At 43.6% G+C, this 15,998-nt stretch overlaps 1 protein-coding gene and 1 pseudogene across 2 annotated transcripts in view; one reads left to right on the top strand and one right to left on the bottom strand.

Annotated features, from left to right (window-relative positions):
• Nucleotides 1-15,998, bottom strand: part of KCNH1 (potassium voltage-gated channel, subfamily H (eag-related), member 1) — a 676,883-nt gene that overhangs the window by 101,438 nt on the left and 559,447 nt on the right. The gene's annotated exons all lie outside the window — the stretch shown is intronic.
• Nucleotides 2,504-2,792, top strand: LOC102821206 (annotated as a pseudogene).

Below are 15,998 nucleotides of genomic sequence, written 5' to 3'. Positions count from 1 at the left end.
AAAAAGCATACACATGCTAATTTGGTCCCCCTGAAATCTCGGCCTCCTAGCTCAGCAGCTTGTCCTCCCCAAAGGGGTCAAGTGAGCCATAGCTGAAGGTTTTATTTTTAATTTCATTAAAGTACTGACAAGTCTCAGTTCTCCTCCTCCTATCCTTAAAGCTCTGAGTCCAGAGGTCTGGACCTATTGGGCAGGTCAATTTCCTCTCCATCCCCTCTCGGGGCTGTGCCCACCACCATATTCTAGGTTATGGCTTCTCATTGTCAGTACATTAAAGTTCTCCACAAGGAAAAGATGCCCGCATGTACCCAGGTCACCATCTTGAGCCAGAAATTTAAGCCTGAAGATTTTACTATTAAAACATGTCTATTTGCGAGGTTATGATTAGCCTTTTCCTGTTTACAAGAACGCACCTTCACAATAAAGAGACACAGGCTTTTTGGAAAAGGTGGGGGAGTAACTAAGGGATAATTTACATTTTTTCCTTTTGCATTCTTTTGATTAAAAAGATTTTTAAAATTTTATTAAATGAGATGAACCAAGAAAGTGTATCTGTGGGGAATTAAACAAGTAGATTTTCAGTGAAGCTGGGATTGCACTGATTTGTCTAGGACGTAAACTCATCTTTAAGGCAGCAATAGCGAAATGAGAATAAGCACTAGCAATGAAAGCAGACAGTGACTAAAGGGGAGTCACGTGAGGTTAGGTTGGGGACAGTCTGGGGAAGAATATTGAAGGGATTGGTGCTAAAGACAAAAGGTAAAGTCATAAGGGATACAATTTTATTTGTATCTAAATGACTTAACTTGAACCTGCTTGCTCTAAAGAACTTGGAACAATATAGAGCTGTTGTTTTGTTTCACCAAACACTGTCTAGAGATGGTGTGTGTAATAAATCATGCAGTGGCATCTTGCATTGTCTCACCTGTTCTCTTTGGCAGCATCCCTGCCTGGAGTGACCCTGGCCTGGGAAAAGGTGACAGTTCTCTCTCCTGGCTGGGAAAAGGAGCAATTATAGCAGCTTTAATTGCTCTCCCGGCTCCTCACTGTTGTTCAGGAAAGACAGGCCTTCACTTCCTTTTGTGGAAGTGAAACAGAAATTCAACAAAAACCACATTGAGATATAATGATAAGCTCTAACAAAGATGTTGCCTCTTCCCTCTGCATCTCCTGCCTTCCCTCTGCATCTCCTTCAGCAACGGTCTCAGGTGGAATTGTGTCTTCCCAAAAAAGACATACCAAATTCTAGGGATCCCATGTGGCACAGTGGGTTAAGCCATAAAGCCAGTGGTTCAAATCCACCAGCTGAACTTAGAGAGAAAGATGAGGCTGGGGTGAATGTTTCTGAGAGATTTACAGTCTCAGGAAGCCTGAGGAGCTGTTTTACTCTGTCATACAGGTCTGCCTTAATTCGGAATCAACTCACTGGCAGTGGCTTTGGCTTTCTTTGTGGGGGAGGGGGTAGCTCCAGGGACCTCAAAACATGACCTTCTTTGAAACTAGGTTATTGGCAGATGTAATCAATTATGCTAATATGAGGTCCTACTGGAGTAGGGTGAGCTCTAATCTCTTCATGACTGGTGTCCTGTAAGAACAGAAAACAGAGACAGACACAGAGGAAGATGGAAGCAGACTAGAGTTATTTGCCACAAGCCAAGGAATGCCTGCAACCACCAGAAGGTAGAAAAGGCAAGGAGGAGTTCTCGGAGAGAGGTTGCATGATTTTTACACCTGGATTCTAAAGCCTGAGCCTCCAGAACTGGGCAGGAATACATTTCTGTTGTTTTAAGTCGCTCACTTTGTGGTACTTTGTTACAGCCACCAATACCAAGTTCCCAAGCTTAACCCTCACTTGATCCTAGGACTCTGCAGCCCAGGAGGGAAGTTGTAGTGTCCAGGAGGTCTAGCACTGAGCTGCACACACAGTAAGTGCTGGATGTCCCTAGTGACTCAAGCATCTCAATTTCATCCCAAGAACACAGGACCAGCCTTGGCTTTAGTCACTCCCTGGAGCCAGCCTGTCAATCAGGGTGGTTCTGAATTCTAATGAAAAATCTTGAATGCAAGTGCTCTGCCTTACAAAAGCTGCCACCAGCTGTCTATGCTCATGGTGGTTTGGGCTAATAAAAATTTTAGATCTTATTAAACACATTTTCTCTTGAAATGTTTTTGTGTTGTTTTTAGAATAATGAGATACCAGGCAGGACTCTGCCACTTAACACAAGGCTGCGTGGAAGTGAATGGATACAGTTCTGATTCTCCCTCAATGTAGGGACAAAATTGCTCCCAGGCAACAAGGCACAGAACAGCCCCTCATTCCTTTTATGAAACATGTCAGAAGCTTTCAGAAAGAAGCTATGCTAATATGAGGTCCTACTCATATTAGTTATGAGACACGTTCAGTTATGAGACACGTTCACATGTGTTGAGGGTTGTTGGATTGTGGGTCTCTACTTGCTGCGGCTAGCGAGTGTGGTGTGCGAGTTGCAGTGATCTGTGAATCATGGCAGGACAGGCATTTAGAAAGTTGCTTCCCCTCTTTGATTGAGTATTGGTGGAAAGGGGTGCAGCTGAAACTGTAACAAAAGGAGGCATTATGCTTCCAGAAAAATCTTAAGGAAAAGTACTGCAAGCAATGCCTATCTAAAGGAAATGGTGGAGAGATTCAACCAGTTAGTGTGAAAGTTGAAGATAAAGTTCTTCCAGAATATGGAGGCAGCAAAGTAGTTCTAGATGACAAGGACTATTTCTTTTTTAGAGATGGTGACATTCTTGGGAAGTATGTAGACTGAAATAAATCTCAGCTGAAATGGCATCATGTGAAGCTGCCCAATCCACTAAAGTTCTGAAATTTTGCATCATGTAAATAACCTCCATGTCTCTCTTTTATAATAAACTAATGATATTCAGTGTCAAAAAAAGAAAAAGAAAAAAAAAAGACAGTTATGAGGTCTCAGTTGTCCCCTTCCCTGAGGCTCCTGGAAGCGGATCACAGACCAGAAGCAGCTTTTGTCTGTGTTTATAAATGGACTCAGGGTCTGCAGAGAATGGGACCCTCCCTTGCATGCCCTCACATGTGCCGGTTCCTCTGCTGGCAATCACAGAGCACTTAATAAGTTCCTCAAGTGGTCCTAGCACTGACTCCGTAAGGAGCTCAAGGCCCTGGGCTGAATCTTTATGAGAGACTGTGACCTTCACAAAGACGTAAAAAGGAAAAATCTGCTAGAAGGCCAAGAGTTTGCACTGCCTATCTTCACAGAGATGGTATTATCTGCAGTGTTCCCAGCTGGGGCTAGAGTGAGGCTCAAACGCCAGGATGGAAGGTGTTTTGCAAAAACAGAGGGAGGGGATCCAAGGACTGCTCTGACATATTATGTGTGTTTGTACACAGTCATACATATTCATATTAGCCCTCTACTCATGGCAACCTCATGCACAATGGAACAATTCGCTGCCCAGTCATGCACCATCCCCATGATGGGTTACAAATCAGAATACTGTTATCATCGGGTTTTCTCTGACTAGTGTTTTCATTGGCTAGGCCTTCCTTCCTAGTCTGCCTTAGTCGAGAAAGTCTACTGAAACCTCTTCACTACCCTAACAACAAGAAACCCTCCAGTAACAGATAGATAGTGATTGATTATGAAGTACATTGGGTAGGAAATGAACCCTGCTCTCTGACATGGAAGGTGGAGATTCTTTTACTGAGCCCCCATTATTCCCTTATTAATACCCCCATTATGCTAATCAGGACAGGTAGGCTGTGGCTGTCTTGTTTATTACTATTTCCTTAGTGCTAAGAACAACGACTAGGCCAAAGGCTAGGAAATTGAACCTACCCAGGAAGACAGGTCTGGTGATCTGCTTTCTCAAAGTCAGCTTTGAAAACTGTATAGAGCAGTTCAACTTGTGGCACTGTAGGGTAATGCACTGGACCACAAGGTCAGTTTGAACCAAAAGGTTGGTGGTTCAAACTCACCAGCTGCTTCTCGGAAACCTTCCCTATATAGGGTCTCTATGAGTCAGAACCAACTCAACAGCACTTAACAACAACAACAACAACTCTGCACACATGGGTCACTATGAGGTGGAATTGACTCAGGGGCATCTAACAACATCAACAATAGGGTATGGTGCACAGCAGAAGCCCACCAAATAGGAAAAAGGACAGCCAGAGAGCCCTGAAAAAGGCCAGCAGTTCTCCCATGCTTCAGGGGGCAGTGGCAGAGGGGATGCCTGACACTGTTGTTGACACAGGTGAACTATGCCTCTGTTTCAGCATGTCTGTGTCGCTGCCCCCTGTTCACTGCTCTTTTTAAAAATGTTTTATTGTGAATTATGTGATAGTTTGTTTACATGGGAGAACATAAGCTTTATATTCATCCTATCGTATATTATTTCATTTTCATGATTACATTCTCCTCCATGCATCATCAAACAACCAAAGGGTATACCCCAAAAGCTTGCCCTTCGACTGTCAGCACGCAGTCCCTCTCCCTGTCTGGGTCCACAGTCCCCAATTGCTCCATCTCTCCAAGTCTTATCTCCTCCTCCATCTCTGGTATCACTGTTTCTCTGGATAGGTTCCTGAACTCTCTGCTCCTCTCCCTTGATGGTCCCAGGGACCTCCACTTCTAGACTGCAAAGTCAACCACTTCCCTCCTTTTGCTACAAAACATCTACCTTTACATTTCCAACCCTCTCAGTCAGTCCTGATAGCAATTATGCACAATTGTACCACAAGAGTCCTATTCCCATCTCCTTTCATCAGCCCTGCCCGGACAGATTGGATACTACTCAGGGGAGAGGCTACCTTCCTTCACGCCCTCTGGATCTAGGTTCCCTCTTGAAAGCTTGTAAGCCTGTCACTTCTTGCTTTTGTAGCCCCCCCATTTTGGGTAGCCATTGTCCAAGTTGCCCATCTCTGTCTACCCTGTGTACCAAGGGCGTGGGAATGATCCTCGCTGCAAAGATTTGTTCTCTCTTTTGAGCTACTGCATCCATAGGTGTAGGTCAAGTTCATCAAATTATATCAGATTACTCTTTTTTTCCTCTTCTTTCTTCTTCTAGACAAGTTCTGATCATCCAGCCATTGAAGTCAGGTCAGGTGGGTATTATCTGCAAGTGTGGGTGTTCTTGTGCATATCCCTCACTTCTTTTTTGTGTGTGTGTGAATTATGTGGGTTTACATGGGAGAACATCAGTTTTACATTCATCCTATCGTATTTAGTTTCATTGCAATGATTACAATCCCCTTCATGTATCATCAAATAACCACAGGGTAGCCCCTACAGGCCCACCCCCCAAGCCTTCAGCATACAGCCCCTCTCCCTCCCTGAGTCCAGTGTCCCCAGCCGCTCCATCTGTCCACTTCATCTTCTCGGTCTCCATCCCTAGCGTCACTGCCTCTCTGGGTAGGGTCCCTCCCACTCTCCATTCTTTTCACTTGATGGTCCCAGGGACCTCTGCTCCTGGGCTGCAAAATCAATCTCTCCTTCTTTTGTCAAAAAACATCTACTTCTACATTTCTGACCCTCACAGTCAGTCCTGATGGCAATTATTCACTATTGTACCACAAGAGTCTTGACCTCATTTCATTTTGCCAACCCAGTCCCAACAGATTGGAAACCATTCAGTGGAGATTCTACCTACCCCTGCCCCATCTGGAACTAAGCTCCCTCTTGAAAGCCTGTAAGCCAGTCACTTCTAGCCTTTATAGCCCCCCGCCCCCCACCTCATTTTGGGTAGCCAATGTCTAAGCTGCCCATCCCTGTCAAACCTGTGTACCGAGGGGGTGGGTGTGATCCTTACTGTAAAGATTTATTCCCTTTTTTGAGCGACTACATCCATAAGTATAGGTAAAATTCATCAAATTGTAGCAGGTTACTCTCCCCCTCCGCTCCCCTCGCCTTCTTTCTTCTTCTAGTCGAGTTCTGATCATCCAGCCATCGAAGCCAGGTCAAGTGGGTACTATCTGCAAGTATGGGTGCTCTTGTGCATCTCCCCTCACTTCATTATCAGCTGGATGCTTCACTCTCTGCTCTAGTCCTCTGTGGCCATGTCAATTCCTCTGGGCCCAGGAGTCCCCAGGTCTTGCCATACTGCTGGCCATCCAGGTATTCACCCAGATTCACAGGGGTTTATTGAATGTGGTCAGACTTAGCTCCCAACTTCATTGCTGTTTTTGCTCCCACTTCCCCCTATCAGTGACCAATGTAGTCACCAGCCAGACCACATGCCTGCTCGTGAATTCCCCTTAAATCTTAGTCTTGGAAGGGAGTTTGCTCTGAGGGGACCTTACCACTTGCCTTGATGGCTCCCAGGTGAACAGCTTACTTGTTCTTGTAGTAATCAATCAAACTGCTGTTATTGTTTCTGATTTTTCCTGCTGGTCTTTCTTTCACGAAGTATCTTCTCTTCTTGTATCTACTCCAGGCTGTTCTATTTGTCCTTTCTAGTGGAAATTTCCCACCTCAGATGATTCTGGATGGGGTTCTGGATTCCACCTACAGTCTTATGCAATGAAAAAGCTCCACAGGAAGCCTCTTTCACTGGGCAACTTCTAGCTCCCTGTAAGGTATTCCAATCAGTTATAGGCTGAAGACAGACTTACAAGCTTTCTGTAGTGATGATTATGGCTATTCTTTTCTCCCCCCTCAAGTGTCTATTTTACAATGGTAGGCAAGGGAAACCAAGACTCAAAAGGCATCCAGGCATCTTAACATTATTGCCCTATTTTACCCATTCAAACCATGCCTCAATTCCTATATCCCAGAGCCCTGTTGTTCCAAGGTTGTGCATACATCATGATTTACCTCTGTTCCACTTAGCCCATGCTAATCTGCCTTGTTCTTCCATTCCCCTCCCTCTTCTTGTGTATTGCAGCCCCCGCCCTCCCAGCACCCAAGCTTCCCTCCATCCCTCCCCTTCTCTCATCCCATACATACCAGTGATCAGCAAATATATATATATAATCCCCCCCCCTCCACTTTTTATCAGCTGGATGCTTCACTCTCCACTCTAGTCCTCTGTGGCTATGTCACTGATTCTGGGCCCAGGAGTCCCCAGGTCTTGCCATACTGCTGGCCAACCAGGTTTCAACCCGGGTTCACAGGAGTCTTTTGAACATGGTAGGACTTAGCTCACAGCTTCATTGCTGTTTTCCCCTCACTTCCCCTTATTGGTGACCATGGTGGTGACCAGTCAGACCTCATGTCTGCTCATGTATTCCACTTGAGTCTCAGTCTTGGAAGGCAGTTTGCCCTGAGGGGACCCGACCACTTGCCTTGATGTCTCCTGGGCAAGTAACTTGATTGTTCTTGTAGTAACAGTCGGATCTGTTCACTGCTCTTGTCCCTCAGAATTATAAGTCAATTTATGTATCTGTCTCCCTTGGGCCACCTCAGCTCCTAGGGGTCTGATTTATTTTCTATCCTCTGACATGCCTCAGTGTATGTACTCAGTCATTCATTCAATAATGTGCTGTATTTTACTGGATCCAAAACTGAGATACTCTAGAATTGGGTCCAGGAAAATACAGCGGTCAAAAACCTACTGAATGGAAGAACAGAGAATCAATTTACATAATGAGTAGAGCAAAGCTTCCTGGAAATGTTACTGTTTGTTTTAACCCCATTTGTATAGGGAACAGAGGCATTCTGGGAAGATTCCACATTTGTCTTGGTGGGGTGAATGTGTTTCCTGTTTCTGATAGGCCTCACAGAAGACAACTTCACCTGATAAAAATCAACACCAGCTTATGGAAATGTAAACAGACTTCTGAAGGGCAAGCAACTGTAAGGGAGAAATTAATCAGGAAAGATGTTTGACCAAAGTACTTAAAAAAAAAAAAAGCAGGGCAGACAAAACACTCCAGCTGTCACCAGAACTGTGCCAGCCCTATCCACATGGGCTGTTTCTGAAAACCTCTCACATCCCTTGGGGGTGGGGGGGGGTGGGGGGGAGAGTGCAAAGGTATTTTACATGTTCAGTTTAAGATGGAAAATTATGTTATGTAGATTAAAATTAGGCCTCTCTTATCTTTTAACCATCAGGGACAGGCTGTCAATCAACATGGCCAATGATAAAGAAGAGGACTCTACCCTGAGGGAGCCAGCTACTCCTCAGGAGGGAGTAGAAGACGGTGAGAAGAATGTGGCACCTAGGCTCTTAGGAAATCCTCACAAAGAACTGAGAAGAAAACTCTTTTCCTAGAGTTTTTCTGGAGTCATGATATGACACTGTAGGATAATCACTGGACTGCAAGGTTATTTGAACCCCAAGGTCGGCAGTTCAAACTCACCAGCAGCTCCTCAGGTTGTTATGGGTTGGAACCAACTTAATGGCACTTAAAAACAACAAGCGTCCCTTTCCTCTAAAGTTAAGTTATCTGGTAATGTAGATGATCTCATCTCATCAAAACAAAGAAAGGCCTTCGGATGACAGTCTGGGGATTATCAGTCAGTATGCTTAACAACAAAGTAAAAAAAAAAAAAAGTCAAGATTCCTCATTCCCTCATTCCTCTGGTTTCAGGCTCCTGATTTCTTTAATATTTTAAGGACAAACACATGAGGTCACCATGAATCAGAAATGACTCAATGACAACTGCAACAAGGAATAATCCCAGACACTGAAAATTTAAAGAAATAACCATCAAATACCTTTCTCACTGGAGATAGGAGACTTGAGAGTCCAAAAAAAAGTTCATTTAGTGTTCTATTTTCCTTCCTTATAAATAGGATAGGAAAGTAGCTGAGGGCAAACTGCCCACACTTTGTGAACAGGATTTCCAGACATCCAACATGTTTTTCCTTTACTATCAAGTCTCAGCTATGTGTTGGAGGTTGAGTTGCTTGGAGCTTCACTTCAGGGCCTCGTGCCACCTTCCATGGCCCAAGAGAAGTGTATTGACTCACAAAGGGCATCCATGGTCAATGTCAGCCTCATCCCTCATCTGTTGAGATAGATGGGTCCTGCCTGCCAATTCCAATGAATGCTTCACTTAATCGCCCTCATTTTCTAGGGTGAAATCATCAGGATTGAAGCCTCTTCTACTGACTCCTATGTGGAACAACAAAACATCCCATCTCCCTGACTTTTCCTGTCATAAGGAAATGATGGAAAATAATTTTTCCCATTAAAATGCCTGCTATCCTGATAATGCGAGCTATGGCAGTCTCTTTAGCTGAAGCATCTTGGTTGGGCTGTGTAATAAAGGCTGAGATCATCAATGTCATCCGCCTATCATTGCCATCCAATTAACTCTTTCCTGTAAGTCAGATGATAACTTAGATCTCACTGTGGCCTCCTGGTGTAGCAGTCTTTCTCATGAAATGTCTGTTTCCAGTGACTTCCTCCTTCCCATAAGCCATCACTACACTACACAGACATATCTTTGTGTCTGAGTTTCTTGTGACAGTACCTTTGAACCATTAGAATGTGACATATTAGGTAATCTTGCAAGGAATTTTGGGGCATTCATTCATCAATGATACTGAGCATCCTGTGTATGGCAGGCACTACATTAGACACTGGGCAAAAATACTAAATATAACCCAACCTCTGACCTCAGGAAAATCCCAGTGCAGTGTGGAAACCTGAAATGTACACAGTTTAGGAAGCTAGAAGTTCATACTCAAAATGCTAGCTCTAAGAGAAAGTTTTCTCTTTCTTTCTTGGCTCTTGGGGAAAGACCCTTGCCTCCTCTTTCAGAACCTGTAGGCTCAGCATTCTTTGGAGATCTCTGTGCACCTTGGTATCAATCATCCCTTGGCTCTAGGAACTTCACAGTACAGAGACCTCAGGTCCAAAGGACACATTCCACTCATGGCTCTTTCTTGGTGGTAGTATGTCTCCATTTCTCTGTTCACTTATATCTCCTTTTATCTCTCATAAGATAAAAGCTATTTCAGGCCATATCCCTGGGTAACTCCTTTACATTGGATCAGGGTTGTGATGGGACTAATGGTACTAGTTTATCACATCAGATCACATCATGGGGAGTCATCACAAAACTACTGCATTACATTATTATCTAACTGACAAACCACTGAGAACATGACTCACATTATGAGAGGGACACAATTCAATTGGTGACACCATCCATTCCAATTCAGAAAGCAGAATTTTCCCAATAGAGGCTACAAATAAGGGTATATTATAGGCTCCTAGGACCAACTTCTAAAAAGCCAGGCAGCACTTTCCCAACTCCTGAAAAGAAGGCTTATTTGGTGATTTTTAAATATACAATTACATGATAAGCAGACAGAGAAGAATGTGGAGATTTTGCAGCAAGTTGATTGTGATTTCAGTTACAACTAACAACTCAAGAAAGGCCTGTCTCAGATGCCGGTAGTAACTCATGCAGAAGACAGAGAGAACGTTGTCAAGTTGGCTTCTGGACTTTGAAGTGTTTGAGGTCTGGCCCAATGTGTAGTGAACCATTTCAGGCAGGCCACCTCAACTCCTTAGACCTTATGCTAACTGGACCAAGACCACAAGCTCAAGTCCTCTTGGGCCAGTTTGCAGCACGAAGAGGTATACTGTTCTGTGGCCAGAGCCTGTACTCTTTCACCAAAGTCTGTAATCTAAGCATATCTCCCATTTGAAGAAAAGTACCTTCATATGCATGGTGAGGTGACAAGGAGATAGAGTTTACAAAGTACTCATCCTCATGGACAACAGTGAATCCCAAGCAGATGAGTCACAGGGAGGAAAAATTTCAGGACCAAGGATAGCGTCCAGCTGCAGCGGGTCAAGCTAGTTTTTTATCATCCAAAAGTGCATTTTCCCACCTACAAACCTCTACTCAGCCGTCAGTAAAGAGGGGTGATCGGGACAAGATTCTTCCTTCCCACATATGGAAACAATTCCCAGGTTTGCCTCAATCAAAAAGCCCACTTAGAATAAAGACCCTTGGTTAACTTTTCATTGTCTAGCAGGAAATGGGTTTGTACAACTATAAGCATAGGAGAAAGATGAGCTATTGATGGCTTCAAAGATTATATTGAGACATCTATACACAAAAATCAGATACACAAAAAGTTTTGCTTTCAATGGAAATCCAATAAAGTCTGGCTGTTTGGAATTGATTTGGCAAGGCTTCCTCAAAGTCCAGTTTCAGTTAACAGACAAGAGTCAGGAGAATTTCATCCTTCCTGTGATATTCAAAACAGACCAGGAGGCTGTGGCAGGAGAGGAAGCAGTGTTAAACATTTAGCAACAATAACCCTCTGGAGTCTGTCTCCTTTTTCTAACAGTTCCATAGAGCTAATCCAACAGGGATCTTAATGACTCTCCAAATGAATATAGCTTATTTGAACTGCAATGCAACAGAACTGTGGATGCACCACTAAAGCCATGAGACTTGGAGGTTCTAAACCCATACTCTAGATTGTCAGTGCACACCTGCATAAGAATCACCTGGAGGACTCGTTAGAAGGCAGACTCCTAGGGAACACCCAATATCTACTGAATCTAAATTTCAGGGGCTTGGAACTATAGCTGGCAAACAACTGCTCTAAGCCATAATCAACTGAAGGTCTGGAGATTCTTGGTCATTTTGCTCTGGTTCTTATGAACTCGGTGTTTCCAGACTGTGTGCACTCCTTGGCAATGACTTCAGAAACAGATGATGCAAAAGAGACTGTGAGTGTCTTTCATTTCCAGTTCCTGGCACATAATGAATTCTCACTCTATAGTGGATGGTTGAATGGCTGAACAGACTATAGAGAGGTCACACAGAACAAGTGGTGATTGGACAGATGAAAGGTGGATGCCAATAGAGAAACAATGGATTTTAATACAGCCATGACCAAAACATGAACTTGGATGAATTTCTTGCCTTGATGATAAATAAGGATCATAAATAAAATTTTTCTTGGTCATTCCGTCATGCACTTGAAAAATAAAGAGCTGGTGAAGACCACTAGCTTGAAGTATGTGTGTGGCCATGTGCTCTGTGCATTTATACATACATACACACATGCACACACACACAAAGTCACAAAGGCACTGCCTCTATCAATACTGACCACCAATAGGGAGGCAGCTTCAAACATATTTGCAAAAAAAAAAACAAAAAACCTGAGTCTTGGACAGACAATCCCTTAGTTAGACAGTGCAGCTCCACGTTTTGGTGCCACTGTCACTTCTCCTGGGGTGCAAATATCTTGCTGGGAATGGGCTTTACCCACCCTTATCCCTGTTGCACTTGGACTTGTTCTTCTCTTTTCTTCCCTAGTCATAGTCTCCCAGCCTGGCCAAAGGGCCTTCACTAAGCACTTTCTTGTTCAAGGCATTGCCAGGAGCAATTCAGATGTGGTCTTGTCCCCTGGAGACTCAAAACCCAAAGCAAATACTGTCAGGGAAGAACAAAAATGAAACACAAAAGAAGAGTGAATTGAAGCTTAAAGTGGGCTGTAATGTGAATGAGGCTGGATTACAGATGAGACTGTGATTCAGGGCTTTCAATTTGGGTTAAAAAAAAGTTAGGAGAAGTCATCATTTCTTTTCAAGTCATTCTCTGTTTCAAATTGTCCAGTATGTAAGCGGAGAGGAGAAGGGGATTTGGGGCACAGGATACATTGTGAACCAAGAGACCTAATCAGTCATACTAAGTGGCCCTCTTCTCTAAGTTTCCTTTCATTTTGTGTTTCCTTACTCCTCCTACTGCTGGCCTGAATTTTGGTTAGAAGAAAATCAAGAGAAAAAAAAAATGTGTCCTTTCCCCACGATTCAAAATTAAAGGGAGCTTCTGATGAAATAGTAGTAGTGTGGCATTAAATATTTCAGCTGTAATGTCCACCCTGGAGTTCTGCTGTGGTGCTCTAGGATAAGTACTGGACTGTTAATCAAATGGTCAGCAAGTGAAACAAACTAGTTACTCCTAAGAAACTTTATACAGGGGCATTATGAGTCAGAAGCGACTCAATGGCCCTTAACAACAGCAACAACAATGTCTACCCTTACACATAGCAGGCAAACTTCAAACACACCATACATTGCCATGTTGTCCCTCCAGCTTACAAGCCATAAGTCCACACTTCTCTCTACTTGAGAAATCACATGGAAATCTAAGTGACTGAGGATGGTGTTACCTTGAGTGCAGTATAATTTTTTAAAGTAAAACATCTGAAAACATTTGCAGTTGACTGTCATTAGTAATAAATTACTTGTTAAACACCTCATAACTCATTGTCAAAACGAAATCAGTTCACCTCACTCAATAATAGAGTGCTAGTTCCCCAAGCTATCAGAGAAGAAGGAAAAGTCCTAGAAAGCTGATAAGACCCTCCTCCCTGCATGAAGATAGTGACCCCTTTCAAATGCTTGTTATCAGCTCTCTAAAAATAGCTCTCAAAGTCAGAATTTGAGTCAACACCAGAGACGTATTGTATAATACTGTAACTTATGCCATATCAACTTGTTTGGAAACTGGCTCTAAATAATATTCATTGTCTTTTTTGCCCACCCCACCCTCTTGTATGAATCTAAAACCAGCCAGACCTGGTGAGGTCCACCAAGAAGCTAAGAATCCCTGCATATGGCCAGACCCTCCTCATTGACTCCTACAGGTAGTTCTCAGTAAAGCTAAAGCCATCTTCTAACATTAGGTCCACGGTCTTATTCTCCACAATAATTGTGACACACTGGTAAGACTAAAATAGTTACATCTGCAAAGTGCTAAGGATAGTGCCTAGCCCATAGTAAACGCTGTATAAGTATTTGCTATTATTAAAAGGATGACATCTCAAAGCTGCAGCTGAAAACTGTCACTGCCTAAGGCAAGGCAGGACAATTGCCCTCCATGCACTAATTCTCTTCTTTCTAAAAGGCAGGTAGTGCCTGCTTCCAAAGGGCCAAGGTCAGGGCTTAATTCCTGGGTGCCAAAGCCTGTCTAAGTCAGAAAGAACCCTTGCCAGGGGAGTAAATATGGCATAAAAAGGACCAGGCTACTCACCAGATGACCTGCTGTACCAGAGACTTCTTCACAACTCACTTTTCTAAGAGTAGCTGTTAGAGCCCAGAAGCAGTTGAGTGGTGATCTGTCTCATTCCTGACCTCCAGCCCCTGACAACTTTGAATGTATCTAGGAAACCATGATGAAACTTGCCATTTCCCTAGTGCAGTCCTTCTGGTATCTTGTCACTTTGGGAAAAAGTCATGAGATGGGAAGTGTGTGTGTTCCCATGTGGGGAGTATGGGGGTGTAGACCGACTTTGTGACAGGGCAAGAGGGCCCACACTGAATCCAGACAGACTAGATTTCTCATCCTGCCTCAAGAACTGCCTGGCCCTGCAGAATGCCTCCCATCCAGGCTAGGGCACAGCAAAACCCTAGGTGTTTCAGTTTTGTGCTTTTCAAACGACACTTCAAACAATTTGGAATACCGATGTTGCCTACTCATGCCCAACTCTAATAAAACCAATGGTTTCTCTGCTCTCAACTGTGATTTGGAATACATTCAATGACCACTATGACCTTTCTCCCAGGACATCACCCTGGTCAGGCACCTGGACATTGGTGTTAATTGTCCTGTCTTTTAAAACTCTCTTCCTTACTTAATGACGAGAATTCTGTGGTTTATAAGACAGTGGAATGCATATGACATAGAAGGGGTCAGCTGATTAAAGGCAAGGGAAAGTAGACTCCACTCTGTTATTTTCTTGTGTTTTATATCTTCAGGCATATTGTGGCATTTTAACTTAGATATTATGCAGAAATATTCCTGGTCTCCCATCACCTTTCCTAATGCAACCCTATGAAATGTATACTTTGTGATAATCGTAGTAATCTGCATGTAGATAGATCTCTACATTTTGCAAAACTTTAGTCCTCTTGGAGTGAGAAACACTTGGAATAAAGATTCACCACTTACTCCAGAAAAGTTGACACTTATCCTTTATTGCCAGATAAGAAGTGGCAGAGCAAGGATTTGAACGCAGGCAGTGGAGTTTCAGAGCTAGTACCCTTAACCACCATCTAAACAAGCCCTCCTGGTTGATCCAGTTCTCTTTTGAGTCTACCACAATATCTTATCTTTCTATAGAACATCTATCCACAGAGGCTTAATTAAATAAGTGGATTTAGGAAAATAGTAGGACATTTGTTTGTAGAAGCCAGAAAACAGAGAAACTCAAGGTCCGATTTCTTTTGCAGTTCCTGGGGAAATTTTGTGAAAGAGGGGAGATTTCAAAAATACCAAAAGCCCTTCAAACAGAAATCATTGGTATAAATAGAGAAGAAATGACCTCTTCAAAAACACATATGTTGCTGTTCAAATACACAGCTGTCTAGGGAGGCTCTGATGGAGTTCTCAGTACATTTATTAAGCACACAGACCATTACCTGAGCAAACAGTGAGCAAGTGGGAGGATCGATCTATGAAAAATCAGCTCTGCGTGATTCCTCCTCCTGACTCGGCAGGGTGCTCCACCATGCTGAGCAGGAGAGAGCCTGCCTTTTATCTCCACCTCTCCTGCTATTCTGAGCAAAGCAGACTTGTGTCGGGTGGGAGCAAAAGAAGCAAATAAGTGTTCTCATGTATCCCAAGGCTCAATGAGTCATGGAAGCATGCAGGACCCTCAGTAATTAGGGGCTTATCAGAGGAGACCTGACCAGCTGTGGCCCTGAGAACATCCAAAATAGTGGTGGCTGCAGTTCCTACTATTGGGCCATGTCTCTGAAAAAAGGCTAGCCTGGCTGGGATGAATTCTTTTTCAGGACCCGTCTCCCAAGTTCTCTCTCATTTGGTAGATCTAGGTAACCCTGTATAGACGTCTCTGGGATGCACCATCAATTCAGCCATCAACTCAGCAATCTAACAAGCAGAAACCAAATGGGCCATGAACAGCTTGAGAGTGGTGTCTGAGGAGACAGTGAATCAGATGAAGAATGTGCACACTTTGTGCACAAGCTCCAGAGTGCTTCCCAGCTACTGGAGTCTGTGCTGACTTCTGCTCTTGTAGATCTGTAACAGAAAATCCTTGTTCTGCAG

The sequence above is a fragment of the Chrysochloris asiatica genome, unplaced genomic scaffold (assembly GCF_000296735.1).
Source record: "Chrysochloris asiatica unplaced genomic scaffold, ChrAsi1.0 scaffold00009, whole genome shotgun sequence".
Lineage (NCBI taxonomy): Eukaryota > Metazoa > Chordata > Mammalia > Afrosoricida > Chrysochloridae > Chrysochloris > Chrysochloris asiatica.
This window is presented reverse-complemented; position numbering and strand designations above follow the sequence as displayed.